This window comes from Rhinopithecus roxellana, chromosome 4, assembly GCF_007565055.1.
Source record: "Rhinopithecus roxellana isolate Shanxi Qingling chromosome 4, ASM756505v1, whole genome shotgun sequence".
Taxonomy (NCBI): Eukaryota; Metazoa; Chordata; class Mammalia; order Primates; family Cercopithecidae; genus Rhinopithecus; species Rhinopithecus roxellana.
This window is the reverse complement of record NC_044552.1, coordinates 103,330,435-103,346,627: the sequence shown is the minus strand read 5'-3', so window position 1 is coordinate 103,346,627 and position 16,193 is coordinate 103,330,435.

Below are 16,193 nucleotides of genomic sequence, written 5' to 3'. Positions count from 1 at the left end.
AACTCCAGGCCAAGAGAAGCAAAATGTCTTGCCAAAAGTTGCTGGGTTATTTATTGATGGAATTTGGACTAAACACATTAAAGTCAGGATAGCCATTTTAAGCCAAACATATCACTACTCCACTCAGAGCTTGCTTTTTTAAACATCTATTAAATTAGGATAAAGTAAGGGGGTTGTCATCAGAATGGAATAAGATCATCATAAAAAATGTGATGAGTGTAAGTTGCCTACTAATTCCTACTCCACTGTTCTTTTGCCTTTATTTTATTAAGAGTGCAGCATGAATAAATGGAATTTCTCTTCTTTCTTGATCTAAGATTCTGGTCAGGCTATAATTATAAGAGCAAATCTGTTCCTCTGTAGGATAGTTCTAGCTACAAAGCTTAACATGATGTTTATTGTGCCAGTGCAGAAAGGGCAATTGGTACTACTGCTGGTTTTATTTTTCTTGTATCTGTGGTCTTATAACTGTGGTCATTGTCACTTTGGAATAATAATAATAATAGCTGTGATTTATTGAGTACCTACTACATGCAAGGTTTAGGGAAGAGTGCTAGCTCCTTTAGAGATAAACTTGAATTTAAATCCTGACTCTTGTTGGGTAATTACGGGTAAGTTATTTAACTTCCATTTTCTTTATTTGTGAAAAGGGAAGCATAAAACCTCACATGTGCTTGACACATCCCAAGCACTCAGAGAATTATAGCTAATGTTATTATTCCACAGGTGAAGAACCGAAATGCAGAGAGGAAATGGGACTTGCCTGACATGGAGCAGGTGGTAGGTGGCAGAGGAAGATTGGCCACTCCATAGCCTGTCCTCTCTCCAATTCTCTGGACTAACTGTCTGTGCAGATGATTGCCCTGGGACCGAGTTTAGGGATTTCCAAACTCTTGCTATTTAACAACTTTCAAAGACTGAGAAACAGGGCTTATATTTTATTTAAGCTACCCAGAGTAAGGTCTCTCTCTAATTTATACTTCCTTTTCGGGGAAGAGATATTTGGCTTCAGGCAGCAGTAGCGCCTGCTCCCTAGGGAAGTGGTTAGAGGTACCCACTTCCCTATATCAGCAGAAACAAAACAGGCAGGAGTCTCTCTGCTTGAGGATCTGCCTAAATAGGGAAGTGAGAATTGGCAACCACTTCTCCCTCCACCAATGGGAATCTTAGATGAAGGGAACTGGGTGGGAGGTGGCAGGGGTGGACTGAGTGGCAGCATTTCTGTTTCTTAAATCCATGACTCCAGGCATCTTCAGACACTTGATTCCACAGCCATAGGGAATTATATAGATGGTGCTGCTCAGCTACATCTTTGCAATTAGGTCAATTATAAAATTACTTGGAATTTAACCAGCCAAATGAGAAAGTATGCATTCTACATGTTCTGTGTAAGGTTGAATTTAACTGTCATTTCAAGTTCTGTTCTTTTCACGTTTCCATGGAAATTAACACCCTTCTCCTTTATTTCCCACAGGACTTTATTTGTTCATCTTTTAAAATTCCTATAATATTCTGCCTTGTTTTTATTAATATTTATGCCTTGTTTTTTCTCCTTTACTAGACTGTAAGGTCACTCAAAGCAAAACTCTTCATCCACCAAATTCATTCAAACTTCTGAAGCCCCTAAACCCTTAATAATAAGAGCACACATTTGTTGATCACTTGCTATGTGCTTGACACTCTTTTAAGCTATTTTTCTATATTAATTCACTTAATCCTTACAAACAACCTAGGAATTTGATATTATAATCTCTCTTTTGTAAATAGGAAAATAGGCAAAGAGTGGTTAAATTAAGTTAGTAAGTGGTCAAGCATGATTCAAACTCCTGACTCTAGACCCATGCTCTTTATAACCACATTATTCTGCCTCTGAAACCTTCAGTGATCACAACCCTATGAAATATAAAACTCAGTCCATTTTATAGAGAAGGAAAATGAGCTTTAGAAAGGCAAAGCAACTTGCCCGAAGTCCAAAGCACAGGGGGAGTGGAGTTAGAATGCAAAGGTGAACACTTTGGTTTCAGAGTGAAGGCTCCTATACTCTCTGCTACACACCGCCTACTTCAAAGAGAGTTCATATCATAGTTACTTCATATCATTGAAAATGGTATTAAAAATCACAACTGACATTCAGTTGTGTCCACTAATATTCAGTCTCTACACCTGTTAAGGAGAGGTTGGATCCTGCAGATATGAAACCTGCTGGTCCTGCCAGAAAGCCCCGTTATTCTGGACAAAATTGAATTTATGGTTTTAATGATCTGTGAAAGCAAATTCTGAATAGAGATTCTTTAAAAAATGGAGGATATGGAAATAAGTTTTAGTTGAAAAACAATTTCCATTTTGATAAACTGCTTCAAGAAGCAGCAATGACTGTAATCCCAGCACTTTGGGAGGCCGAGACGGGCGGATCACGAGGTCAGGAGATCGAGACCATCCTGGCTAATACGGTGAAACCCCGTCTCTACTAAAAAAAAAATACAAAAAACTAGCCGGCCGAGGTGGCGGGCGCCTGTAGTCCCAGCTACTCCGGAGGCTGAGGCAGGAGAATGGCGTAAACCCGGGGGGCGGAGCTTGCAGTGAGCTGAGATCTGGCCACTGCACTCCAGCCTGGGCGACAGAGCGAGACTCCGTCTCAAAAAAAAAAAAAAAAAAAAGAAGCAGCAGCAATGACTGACTGTAACTAAACACTTCATCAGGTTGCAAACAAACCTACTTTTGTACAACGCGTTGCATATTGGTGCAGCAGATGGGTGGTTCTGTTTCCCCTTCTAGACGGAGACACTCACCCTTTGCTGCGTACTTGCACTGATAGCTACCTGTGTCCCACTAGTTCTTGTAAGAAAGGGGATAGAAATGGGGCAACTCTGAAAGGTGGTTCTCTCTCCAGAACTTCTCTTATAACCCATGAACGCTTCTGTTACAACTGCATTGCAATTTAACTTCTCCTTCTTCCCAGCCCTGCTTCCCCTACAGATGTTATTGAGAACATTCATTAATAAACCGGATGCATGCAAATCTCAGAGTGCCAGAGTCTGTTTCCTTGGAACTAACTTGGAACAGTTAGTAATAGGGATGATTCTAGGAAGCGGACTCTAAAACGGGATTTGGGAAGACTTCCACTTCCAAGCAAGATGAAGTAACAGGGAATTTACCTTCTTGCATGAAAATAACTAATAAACTAAAGAAAATGTATGAAGATATTGACTGTCAGACAATGAAAGAGAGTGATCCCTGGGAGATGGAAAGCAAAAAAACTGAACCTTTTAATTGTCCCAACTTACTGCTAGGTTGTGGCACAGAGAGGGGGAACCTAGGCAGAGCCTGGTGGTGACCCTGATTGGGAGAGACAGAACTGAAGTCCAGGGAGGCTGGGCAGCTAGCATTCACAGAACAGAGTGCCAGAAAGTAGAAGTTGCACAGAGCAGAGTATGGAGAGGACAGAACTGCGCAGAGAAGAGATCTTCAGAGAGGAGGCCTCAGTATTCATGACTGCTTATCTGTTCCTTCATGTGAGGAAATTCCCTGAGGCCAGGTGAAAAAAATACCTAAAAAGTTTAGAAGGCACAACCTTCTTTGAGCTTACAGTAGGTTGGGAATGGTGCCTATTACCATCTGCCTGATCGGAAAGAAACTCATAATTCACAGGGTATGGACTAGAATACTAAGAGAGTTTTGCCCTTGAGAGTGAACAATTCATTCTAGATGAAACGCTCCTCTAGTCTCAACCAACACACCTGAAAAGCAGGATCTGAAAGTATCAAACTATTTCCAAATAACAGCATCACAGAAAAAAATCTTGAGTATTTTTAGGAATACAAAAATATCCAAGTAAACAAGAATTTTACCTTGTTTACTTACCAACAAGGTAAAATACTCAATGATTAGTATCCAATAAAAATTAACAGGTGCAGAAAAAATAAGAAAAATATGTCTCATTAAAAGAAAAATATCAACTAATTGAAAGTAACTCGGAAAAAATAAGGAAATTATTAGACAGGACAGTAAAACATTTACTATAACTGAACTCCATACGTTCAAGAAGCTAGAAGAAAGAATATGCTAAGTTCATTTTAGGAACTTTTAAAAATGCAAAGTACAATGTCTACATTGAAAATACACTGTGGCCGGGTGTGGTGGCTCACACCTGTAATCCCAGTACTTTGGGAAGGTGAGGCAGGTGGATCACCTGAGGTCAGGAGTTCGAGACCAGCCTAGTCAACATGGTGAAACCCTGTCTCTGCTTAAATAAATAAATAAATAAATAAATAAAATAAAAAGAATAGCTGGGCATGGTGGCAGGCACCTGTAATCCCAGCTGCTCGGGAGGCTGAGGCAGGAGAATCACCTGGACCCAGAAGGTGGAGGTTGCAGTGAGTTGAGACCATGCCATTGCACTCCAGCTTGGGGGACAAAAGTAAGACTTCATCTCCAAAGAAAAAAAAAAAAGAAAATAAACTGTGTGGAGCTAACAGCAGATTAGACATTGCAGAAAAACAGATTCGCCAGTTTGAAGACACATCAATAGCAATTGTCCAAAGTGAAATACAGAGAAAAAAGACTGTTGAACAAACAAATAGAGCATTTGGATACTGCAGAACAACTTCAAATTGTCTAATAGAGATTAGTTGGAGTCCCTGAACGGTGAGGGCTGGGGTCAGGGATGTCACAGTGAATGCAGAAAAAATTCTATGAAAAAATGATTGAAATTTTCCAAATTTTATAAAAACTATAAATCCATAGATCAAAGAAACTTAATAAACTTCAAGCAGAATAAACATGAGAAAACTACACTGCGGCATCACAACCAAATGGATTAAAACCACCGTTAAAGCGAACCTTGTAAAATGGGTCAGCTTTGGAGCTGACCAACAGGTCATAAGGAGTTCCTCATTAGTGCAGAATTGCAGTGCAACTGTTAAACTTTGACCTGTGGTAAATTACAACAAGATAATAATGGAAGAGAATGCACCAACAGGTACAACAACTCAGGCCTATGAGAGGTTTTGAGAAATAGTAATTATAAGGATTAAGAAACTGGATGGCTGTTGCCACTCTAAAAGTATGAGATATAGTTATAATAACTGATTTCTTGCTCTTATCTATTAACTAACATGTGTCATTTCTGGGTCAGGTTCAGTTGAATTATCTTTCCTCCTAATGGGACATGTTTTCCTCATTTGCTCTTATTTTTTATTACCTACAAGACATGTGGCATTTTACCTTCTTGGGTGCTTGTACCATCTGTTATGCCTATTAATTTTTCTTTATTTTCATGTAATTGTGTTTTATCTGGAGGTTTAGTTTATCTGAAGGTTAATTTTATGACTTGTGTATTTCTAAAAAGATGACTAAGATTTGGTTTTTATCCCCAAAGAACTCATAATCTTGTGGGTTATGAACCTGCAAGGAACTAGGACTGATATTTACAAAATGACACAATGAATTCTATAGAATAACTGTCAATCCTGATGAAGGACATCAAAGGGGTCATATAGCACATTATGACTGGAAAGAAATCTCTAGCTGAGATTAGACACGTGAGCATAAGCACAAGACAGATACATGAAGAGAGGATTGGAGTGACATTTCAGATCTGGATCATGAAGCAGTCCTGGGTGACTTGTGGCAGCAAGAAGTTCTAGATAGTGAAAGGTGATGTTTTGAGGTTTTCAGCACGAGAACGAGAGCAGATGAAAGAACACTAGACAAACTTCCCCATTTTCTCACTTATGCAATATGTCACCAAGTTAATTTAGAAGATTCTATTTAGGCAGTATACAGGTAGATTCTAATTGTAGCAGTGAGTTTACTGGCATTTAGACTTGAGTTTCATCTTAGCTCCATTATTTGTAAGGTCTATGATAATAGGCAAGCTATTTAGACTCTCTGACCTTGGTTTTACTCATCTAAACAATGGTTGTAGCCGGGCGCGGTGGCTCACGCCTGTAATCCCAGCACTTTGGGAGGCTGAGGCGGGCAGATCATGCAGTCAGGAGATCGAGACCATCCTGGCTAACATTGTGAAACCCCGTGTCTACTAAAAATACAAAAAAAATTAGCTGGGTGTGGTGGCGGGCGCCTGTAGTCCCAGCTACTTGGGAGGCTGAAGTAGGAGAATGGCGTGAACCCGGGAGGCGGAGCTTGCAGTGAGCCGAGATGGCGCCACTGCACTCCAGCCTGGGTGACAGAGCGAGACTGTCTCAATAAACAAAACAAAACAAAACAAACAAACAAAAAAATGGTTGTAAACTTCATTCCTCATCTGATTATTGTGACAATTGAGATGCATATTTTAAACAAAAATGAAACAACATAAGACTTAACATAATCATTCTTATATGAGACACCATTAGGTAGTCTGTATAAAGGTTCAAAAATAGCTTGGCATAAACCGAAGCTGCAAAGAAGAGACTAACAGAATTTTGTGTTGAGATGATCTATAAAGATTTCAAATAATTCCAAAAACTTTAAAAGGATAGAAAATTAATTTGAAGTATAATTTTAAAACATGAGAATTAAAAGAAAAGATAGAGCTTCATGATTATCATAAGGTATACTAGTCTCCCCAAAGAATCTTCACCTCCTATACCTTGTGAAGGTTGGTAGAAGCCATTCTGTTTTTTAACTTAATTGCTAGTAATAATTTACATTTATGAAGCTTATTCAATTTTCCACATATTTAAATCTCGTATCTTACACATGCTATTTATACAAAAAAGGTAGCATTTAAAAATATATTCTAGTGTTTAAAAATGCAGACAAAGTTAATCAGTAGCATGGAGTTGGAGAAAAGTTAGATTTTTTTTTTTTTTTTTTTTTTTTTTTTTTATAAAAGCGTTGATTGGCCGTGGGCATGGTGGCTCACGCCTGTAATCCCAGCACTTTGGGAGGCCGAGGCGGGCGGATCATGAGGTCAGGAGATTGAGACCATCCTAGCTAACACAGTGAAATCCTGTCTCTACTAAAAATACAAAAAATTAGCCGGGCGAGGTGGCGGGCGCCTGTAGTCCCAGCTACTCGGGAGGCTGAGGCAGGAGAATGGAGTGAACCCGGGAGGCAGAGCTTGCAGTGAGCCGAGATTGCGCCACTGCACTCCAGCCTTGGTGACAGAGCGACACTCTGTCTCAAAAACAAACAAACAAACAAAAACAAGCGTTGATTTTGGAAATATGCAAGTATAAGGACAAGTATAAAAAAAACTCTAATCCTAACTTCCAGAAATAATCACTGACAATATTTTGATGTTACAGAGGCTTCCCATTATACACACAATTATTTTATAAATTTAGATTATATTATTTGACTTTTTTCACTTAAATAAATTGTTGTTAACATTTACTAAGGTCATTTAATTGTTTTCTACAAGATAAAAATTTTAATAGCTGTGTAGTAAGCCATAACATGGATATAATTAGCCATTGCCCTCTTACTGGACTTTTATGTTATTCCTATATTTAAGTATTGTGAATGGAAATAGAGTACAGGACAGATGAACAGGAATGGAGAAGTGGAGGCCTGGACTGGCTTTGCATGAGTCATTTCATCTTTTCAAGTTCTAGTTTCCTTACTGAGAAAATTGTCAGGTAAGCTGGGTATGGTGGCTCATGCCTGTAATTTCAGCACTTTGGGAGCTGAAGCAGGAAGATCACTTGAACCCAAGAGGTGGAGGCTGCAGTGAGCTATGGTTGTGCCGTGGCACTCCAGCCTGGGTGACAGAGCCAGACCTTGTCTCAAAAAAGAAAATATATATATATATATAATTGTCAGATGAACTAGATGATGTTCCAGATCCTCGTTAGTGCTAGTATAGACACCAGCACTTCCAGGATTAAGGAATACTTTAGTGAGGAACGTCTTGAGTAGGGCATCACTATGGAAAACTGAACAATTAGAGGGTAGTGTAAATACATATGCATGGTGGGCTGCTTGCGGAATTAAAACAGCAAGAAGTGAGCAGTGGCAGAAGCCTGGGAAACGAAGTGGAAAGGAATCATAGTATCTCTGATTCTGCCAATCCTTTCCCCTGTAAAAAGGGGAACACTTAAAAGGATTGACATCCAACCTTGTCATCCCTCTTGACACGAGGCATGTGTTGGTCACTCAGAGAATGATGCTTTCAAATGTGATTAGGTGTTTTACACTGTTTGCATTTGAGCATATTTTCAACTTCATACCCAAGTTTAAAACATAGTTTTAAAATATGCATTAATTTAAAGGCAACACATTTAAGATAAGTTTGCTTTATCAAGGAGTCTGAAAAATGGAGCTAAAGTTAAAGACCATAAGAGGAACAAGAGCATTGGATAACGAAAGCTTCATCTAATAAACAGACTTATCCATTCTTTGGTTTAACACAAATTTATTGAACATCTGCTATGTTCAAAGTCCAATTCCAGGGTCTGGAAGGGTTCAAAACAGACAAAACCCTAGTCCTTGTGAACTTACATTCTAGTACAGGGAGAAAGATTATAAACACATAATAAGTATGTTGTTATAGTATGTCAAAAGTGGGTAAATACTGGATAGGAAAGGGAAGTAGGGTAGAAAAAATAGGAAATGGAAAAACTGAGGAGGAAATTGCTATAATTGCATCAAGGGCATGGGAATGGCCACTCTGATAATGGGACATTTGAAGACAGATTTGAAGTGTGTAAGAGAGCAAGCCTCCCGTACCTCTGAAGGTAAGAGCATTCTGGGCAAGGCCAGTAGCAAGTGAAATTTTGAGATAGGAAGATACATGGTGTGTTCTGTGTCTCCATGAGAAGAACAAACAGAGCAAGGGGAAAAGTAGTAAAAGATGAATTTGGAGAGGCAGCAGGATGCAGATCCTATACCTCCCTATCAGGAACATGGCCTTTATTCTGAATCAGATGAAAGCAATTAGAGAATTTGGGGCAAAGAAGTGACATGATCTGACTTAGGCTTTAAAATGGTATTTCTGGATGATTTGTTGAAAATGGACATAGATGGCTGCTCAGGATGAGAAGGGCAGAAGCTACAGAAAGCAAGTTAAAATGCTATTGTCGTAATTCAGAGAAATGCAATGTTGGCTGTACTAGGGTAAAAGTATAGGAGAATGAGGACTGGTCTGATTCTTGGTGTATTCGAAGGTATAGCTAATAGGATTTGCTGACAGATTGAATGTGAGGTATGAGATAAAATGAGATAAAAGAGGAGTCAGGGTGACAGCAAGGATTTTGGCCTGAGCAACTGAAAGTATGTAATTGCCATCCACTGAAATGAGAGACTTTGAAAGCACAGGCTATGACAGAAAATGAGTTTAGATTTCAACATTTTAGTTTTGAGATGCCTGTTAGTAACCCAAGCAGAGAGCTCATGAACATAGTTGGATATATGAGTCTGGAGTTCAGGGCATAGATCTGAGCTAGAGATGGAAATTTGGGTAGTATCATTGTAAATTAAATTCCCTAAATAACTTTACCCATGCTATAAAATATATTTTTAATTTTATAAGAACTTGGGGGGAAAATTCAAGTCAGAAAATGATTAATAAAGATTTCTGCTTAATTTCTTCATGCAAGTAAAGTCACTGTGATTATTATTTTTAAGTCAATCCAATGCTGCTTAGATGAAATTACACTTTAGAACAATGTCTTTTATTGCTTTAGATGATTACTCTAGCTTATTAAAAACATTGCTCTAATATTCTCCCTCTACACAGAGCAACTGTTAAATGAAATTTGTCCTCAAAAGGAGGAAGGTTTCACAAGCAATTATTAGAGTTTCGACTTACGATCTCATTTCATCTAGGACCTCATTAAAAAGAAGGGAAAAAGAAAATAGAAGTTCAAAAGGTGAAGTGACTTGCCCAAAGTGGTACAACTAGTGGACTTATTAATTATTTAATTCAGCAGTTATTTACTGAATACTATATGCTGGGTCACATCCTAAATGTTGGAAATAAAACAGTTCCAATAAAGACTGCCACATGGAATTTACAATCGCTTTAAAAGAGGGGATACTAGAAATAAAAAACCACGCAAATGTATAATATGACAGTTGATAAGTGTCACGAAGAAAAATAAATCAGGATAAAGGTAGGGTGATAGGTAATTTATTGTCTAAATAGGGATATGTTTCTAGAACAAAAGGAGCTGAAAACTAGACGGGATGGCAGGTCAGCAGGCGTAAGCTGGAACATTCTGTACAAACTTAAACGTAAGGTCACCCAGATAAATGGGATGGTGGGAGTGGGTACTGAGGAGATGACTTAGATTTATTTCATATAAAGTGGTCAGAAGCAAGAGGCTACAGTGACATTTGTGGAGAGACCTGAAGATAGTGATAAAAGGAGACATGTATCTATTTGGGTTAGACTTTTACAGGCAAAGGAGGTAACAGTGACAAGTCTGTGTGCATGGAGGCATTAGGAGAAATGACAAGGAGGTCAGCATGGTTGCCGGAGAAATAACAGGGAAAATGGTGAGAGAGGAGGAAGATTAACATGGAAGTTTTTAAGTTATTAAGATGTTTTGATGTGTATGATGAGTAACAGAAGAAGCCATGTGTTGGTTATGAAATAAGGAGTGACAACATTTAATATTTGTTTGAATCTGGCTGCCATGTTGACAAGAGATTGGGGTCTGGGTGGGGGAATAAAAACAACACCATTTGCAATAACAGCAAAGCAAAGCAAAACAAAAAAAGAAAATCTTAGTAATAAATTTAACAAATGAAGTACAAGACTTTTACCTGAAAATTTTATTGCTAAAATTGAAGATCTCAATAAACAGAATATGTAACTTTCGCAGGTTAGAAGGATCAACACTGTAAAAATGTTGATTTTCCAACTCCTATAGATTCAATGTATTTCCAATCAAAATTTAAGCAGTTTTTTTTGGTAGAAATTGACAATCTTGTACTAATATTCATGTAAAATGCCAGTGACCTGGAATATTTTTAATTTTTAAATTGAACAAAAACATTTGCATTATTTTAAGAAATATTCTAAAGCCACCTCCAATATTGGTATTGAATAGAAAAGTAAATAAGTTCATCAAAATAAGAAGTCTAGAAGTAGATACATAACGAAATGAGATAAGTTTACTTTAAGAGAGAGATCAATGAAATTTAATGTAGACCAAGATTATATGTTTTTCAATATCTACTACCAGGAGAACTGGATATCTCCATGGAAAAAAATGTACCTTGACCAATACCTCACTTCATATGCAAAAGTTACCTCAGGATGGATTGTAGATTTCTATATAGAAAGTCAATAGGAAAAAAAAATATAGGAGAAATTAGAAAAAATTGTAGGAGAATATTTTTTCAACCTTGGGGGCATTTAAACATTTCTTAGAACACAAAATCACTAATCATAATAAGGCATTTAATAAATTGAACTTTACTAAATTTAAAAACTTATTTTCAAAGATAGTCATTATTAAGAAAATTACAAGACCAGCCTCCATTGGATAAAATAATTGCAATATGTGTATACAACAGAGGATTTGAATTTAGAACAGATAAGGAGTTTGTAAAATTTCATAATAAAAAGACAACAACCTAATGAAAACTAACACAAAACTTGGCCATTCACAAAATAAGATGTAAGAATGACCAGTAAGCACTGCCATTAGGGTAGTATAAATTAAAACCCAATGAAATACACTATAGAAGTACTACAATGCTGAAAATTTTAAAAACTAGCAATAATATGCTGAATTATTCTGTATCAATCTGGTTAAACTGAGAACTAGCTTTCCCAGGATTTCCTTTTCTATTTTAAATTTGGACAAAAGAGAAACCTTTTAAAGATTTAAAACACCTAAATGAAGCGGTGGCCATTACTCTTGAATGTTTGTCAGTGTCAGACAGAGCGTCAGACAGGTGAAAATGTGTTCATTGAGTTACAGCATGTTCTTATTTGCTACTTGTCCCACTCATCATCTGGGCTGATGGCCCTGATGACCAACAGCAGTCACAGTTCGATCATCAGATGGTTGGCCACGGGAGCTACCCTAGGCAACACCTTCCCATAGACCTCTCCATGAGCTTCCTTTTCTTGATCCTACTACAGTCGCTGGATGTGCTTGGTTTCTCTGATTCCCCTGAAGGATCTTACTTGTCCACCTGCACCAGCATTTCAGGTAAACTCATTAGTGATTCTGATCTAACAGTTCTCCTGTTTACTCCATCTACTCTCACTTGAGTATAAAATCTAATTCATATAATAAATCCCCTTATTCTAATAACACTCACAAAAATACAAAATAAGCCGGGCATGATGGCTCATGCCTGTAATCCCAGCCACTTAGGAGGCTGAGGCAGGATAATTGCTTTAATCCAGGAGGCAGAGGTTGCAGTGAGCCGAGATCGCGCCACTGTACTCCAGCCTGGGTGGCAGAGCAAGACTCTGCCTCAAAAAAAAAAAAAAAAAAAGGAATAAAGTATGCAATGCAACAGGTTTTTGTTTGTTTTCCTCTTTTTCTCCAGCAGCTAAACAAGCACAGAAGCACTGACCTCAAGGTAAGCAACACTTTTGTTGTATCAACTGAAGAATCACAAGCTCTATAAATAAATTTATAGAGCTTGCCCAAAGTGGTACAACTAGTGGACTTATTAATTATTTAATTCAGCAGTTATTTACTGAGTACTATGTGCTGGGTCACATTCTAAATGTTGGAAATAAAACAGTTCCAATAAAGACTGCCACATGGAATTTACAATCGCTTTAAAAGAGGGGATACTAGAAATAAAAAACCATGCAAATGTATAATATGACAGTTGATAAGTGTCACAAAGAAAAATAAATCAGGATAAAGGTAGGGTGATAGGTAATTTATTGTCTAAATAGGGATATGTTTCTAGAACAAAAGGAGCTGAAAACTAGACCGGATGGCAGGTCAGCAGGCGTAAGCTGGAACATTCTGTACAAACTTAAACGTAAGGTCACCCAGATAAATGGGTGCCTCACCTCATTGCAAGATCCAATCAGATCATGCCTTATTAACCTAGGCTTATAAATCAACCCCAGCCTCCAGCTTAAGGAAATAGATTTGAGCATTTCCTCCTGTCTCCTTGCTAATCAACTTGGAATAAAGCTTTTCTTTTCTCAAAAGTCGGTGCCATTGTATTAGTCTCTATGGGCATTGATTGCTCTGTAACAGCCCTTTGGAGCCCACCTACATGAAAAGTCGTCCCTTCCCATATGCAGGGTTCACATCTCACAAATACTGTATTTTTGATAAGCAGTTGGTTGAAAACAGTACATGTCTAAGTTGACCTGTGCAATTCAATTCTGTTTTGTTGAAGGATCAACTGTATTTAGAACCTTACCGTAGTAAAGTTTGTCTGTTTCTAGTGATAACAGAAGAATGCCAAGAATTTAAATATTTTGACATTAAACTTCTATGTTCTCATCGATACGTTTTTAAAATAGATAAAAAAAAAAAGCAAAAAAAAAAAAATTCCGAAAGACAGCAAGCTTAGTCACCCTAAAAAGGTTTCTTAGTTTCAATAAACTATAAATAGAAATATCTTTATCTGCATGTTTAGTTTTGGGATTAGGTGCCTGAATATTTCTATCAATATTTGGTCACAATGAATCAGTGATATAAAATTGCATTGGTTTGTCACTGTTAGCTAGTTGGATTTTATCTCAGATCTTAGGGTTGAGTTACATGTAAACATGTGCTTCTGTGGGTTGATTAAACAAGTTTTTCAATCAAGTTCACTGAGAAACAGAGTTAGGAAACCTGTTTTCTGGGGGAAGCTTTGAGAAAAAACTACTAGCTGTGTTATTTTGAGCGAGTTGTCAACACATTTGCCTCAATATATGACTCAAGAAAAAAAATAACTATTCTTGTCCTGTTTACATGGAAGGATTGTTCTTCAAAATAAAGGCTCATATATACAAGGGATATTTATGGAGAAGGCTTTTTAAGCTAAAATAATTGTATTGTCATTCTTAATAATTTTGCTGTTAGTAATTTTGTGTTTTTTCTGTCAATTTTGAAAATTATTTTATTACACTTTTCTGAGGTCCAAAGTTGATCATTTGGTCAATTATGGTGTCTGCTTACTTTATTTATAAGGTCTCCGAAGTTAGCTGATACTTAGTTGGAACATAAACCATGGCAGAACAATTGGGGAGAGATGATAAAAGATAATTATACAGATGTTGAAATAGAGATCACAAGACTGACAGAACAGACTCTGTGTGGCAATAAGATACCAAACTATAAACAAGACCCAAGGCCAGACCAGGCAAGGGTTAGGTCACACACTCCTACTCTTAATAAAGTATGCTCTGGCCGGGTGTGGCGGCACACGCCTGTAATCCCAGCACTTTGGGAGGCCTAGGTGGGCGGATCACGAGGCCCAGAGTTTGAGACTGGCCTGGTCAACATGATGAAACCCCGTTTCTGTTACCTATAACACCTAGCTTTTAACAAAACTTAACATAAGCTTTATGTGAAATGCACATTTTGATTAGCTATTGCTCTATCACAAAGCAACCAAAAGTTAATAGCTTAAAGCAATCATTTTATTATTCCCCACAATTCTGTGTGTTGACTGGAATCACCTGGGGAGTTTTAGTCCTGTGATGCCACGTGGGACCACAGTAAGCATCTGGAAGTATCTGGAGGCTCTATTTGGCTGAATATCCCAGATGGCTCACTCACATGACTGTCTGTTGATTCTGGACAAAGGTTGGGGGTTCTTGGTGGGGCTCGTGTCCACAGCACCTACACATGCTCTCACAGCTTGACAGCAGGGTATCCAGAGGGCAGAAGCAAAGGTTGCCAGTCAGTCTCCTAAATGGCTAAACCTAGAACTGACACAGTGCCACTTTTGCTGCAATTTATTGCTTAAGCAGTCACAGGGCCAAATTAGATTCTAGCTAAAAGAAAATAAATATCACTTCCCAAAAAGGAGAGTTAAAATAAATTGTGGTCATCTTTAATCCACTGCTATGGACTTAATTATGTCCTCAACAAAATTCGTATGAAATCCTAACTCCTAATTTTACGGCATTTGGGGATGGCACCTTTGGGAGGCCGTTAGGTTTAGATGAGGTCATAGGGTGGGGCCCTCATGGTGTGATTAGTGCCTTTATAAGAAGAAACACCAGAATGGGCACTCTTTCTCTCCCTTCCATGTGAGGACAGAGTGAGGACCCAGCAAGAAGATAATCATCTGCAAGCCAAGAATAGGGCTCTCACCAGAATCCTATAATGCTGGCACCCTGATATTTGACTTTCTAGCTTCCATAAATATGAGAAATAAATGTCTAGGCCACCCAGTCTATAGTATTTTGTTATCTTGAACTGACTAATACACCCTCCAAATTTTTTATCAATAAACAAAGCTATAGATTTCATACAAATCACTTTTGGGAAAAATATAGTTTATGTCTTTAATTTCTTCAATGTTTACCTCAATAACAAATGACAAATGATTCCACAGGTATGATTGGATTGTAAGAAATCCACATTCCATGCTTTTCTTTAATGGTAATTATTTACTTCTTTCTGTAGGGTACAACTTTAAAAGTAAAACTTTACCAATCATATTTGTTCCTTCATGACAGGTTTTTGTTTTTGTTTTTTTTTCCCCATTTACTTATGTGAAATTAAAGTCAGAGCTGCCTGAATTTCTTTTGAATCATAAAGCAACACCTCTCTACCACCAGGTCATGTTTTTCTCTCCAATCATCAGCTACATCCCACACAGAGCATTAAATGTGAACCAGAATGACCTCTTTCATTATTTATTCCCAATTTCTAGCCTCTGCATGGTAAAATTATAACTGAGTGGGAAGCAATTTCTGCTCAGTTCAAGAATCTGTTGAAGTCATTCAAGTAACTTACCCATAGCAACAGAAAGAAGCTACATGTAATATTTGCAGTTTAATACTGAGCTCTGCAAATTGCAAAATAATAGTAATAACAATACCTTTTTTTCCATAAAGATGAGTGGTTCAAGTCTCAGAACAGGTATATTCCTAGATGAGCCAAATTTATTTTTCACATATTATGAGAGTTCATTTCACATCCTACTCAAAGAAGATGATTTCAGAATATTTTTAGTAGAATTCTAGGAGATGTAGATTGGTGCCATTAAGTAAATGTTTATTGCTAATATTTTCTTGCATTCCCATTTCACATTATTATTTGAAAAAATCGTATCCTTAAACTATGAACCTGGAAATGGATCAATGA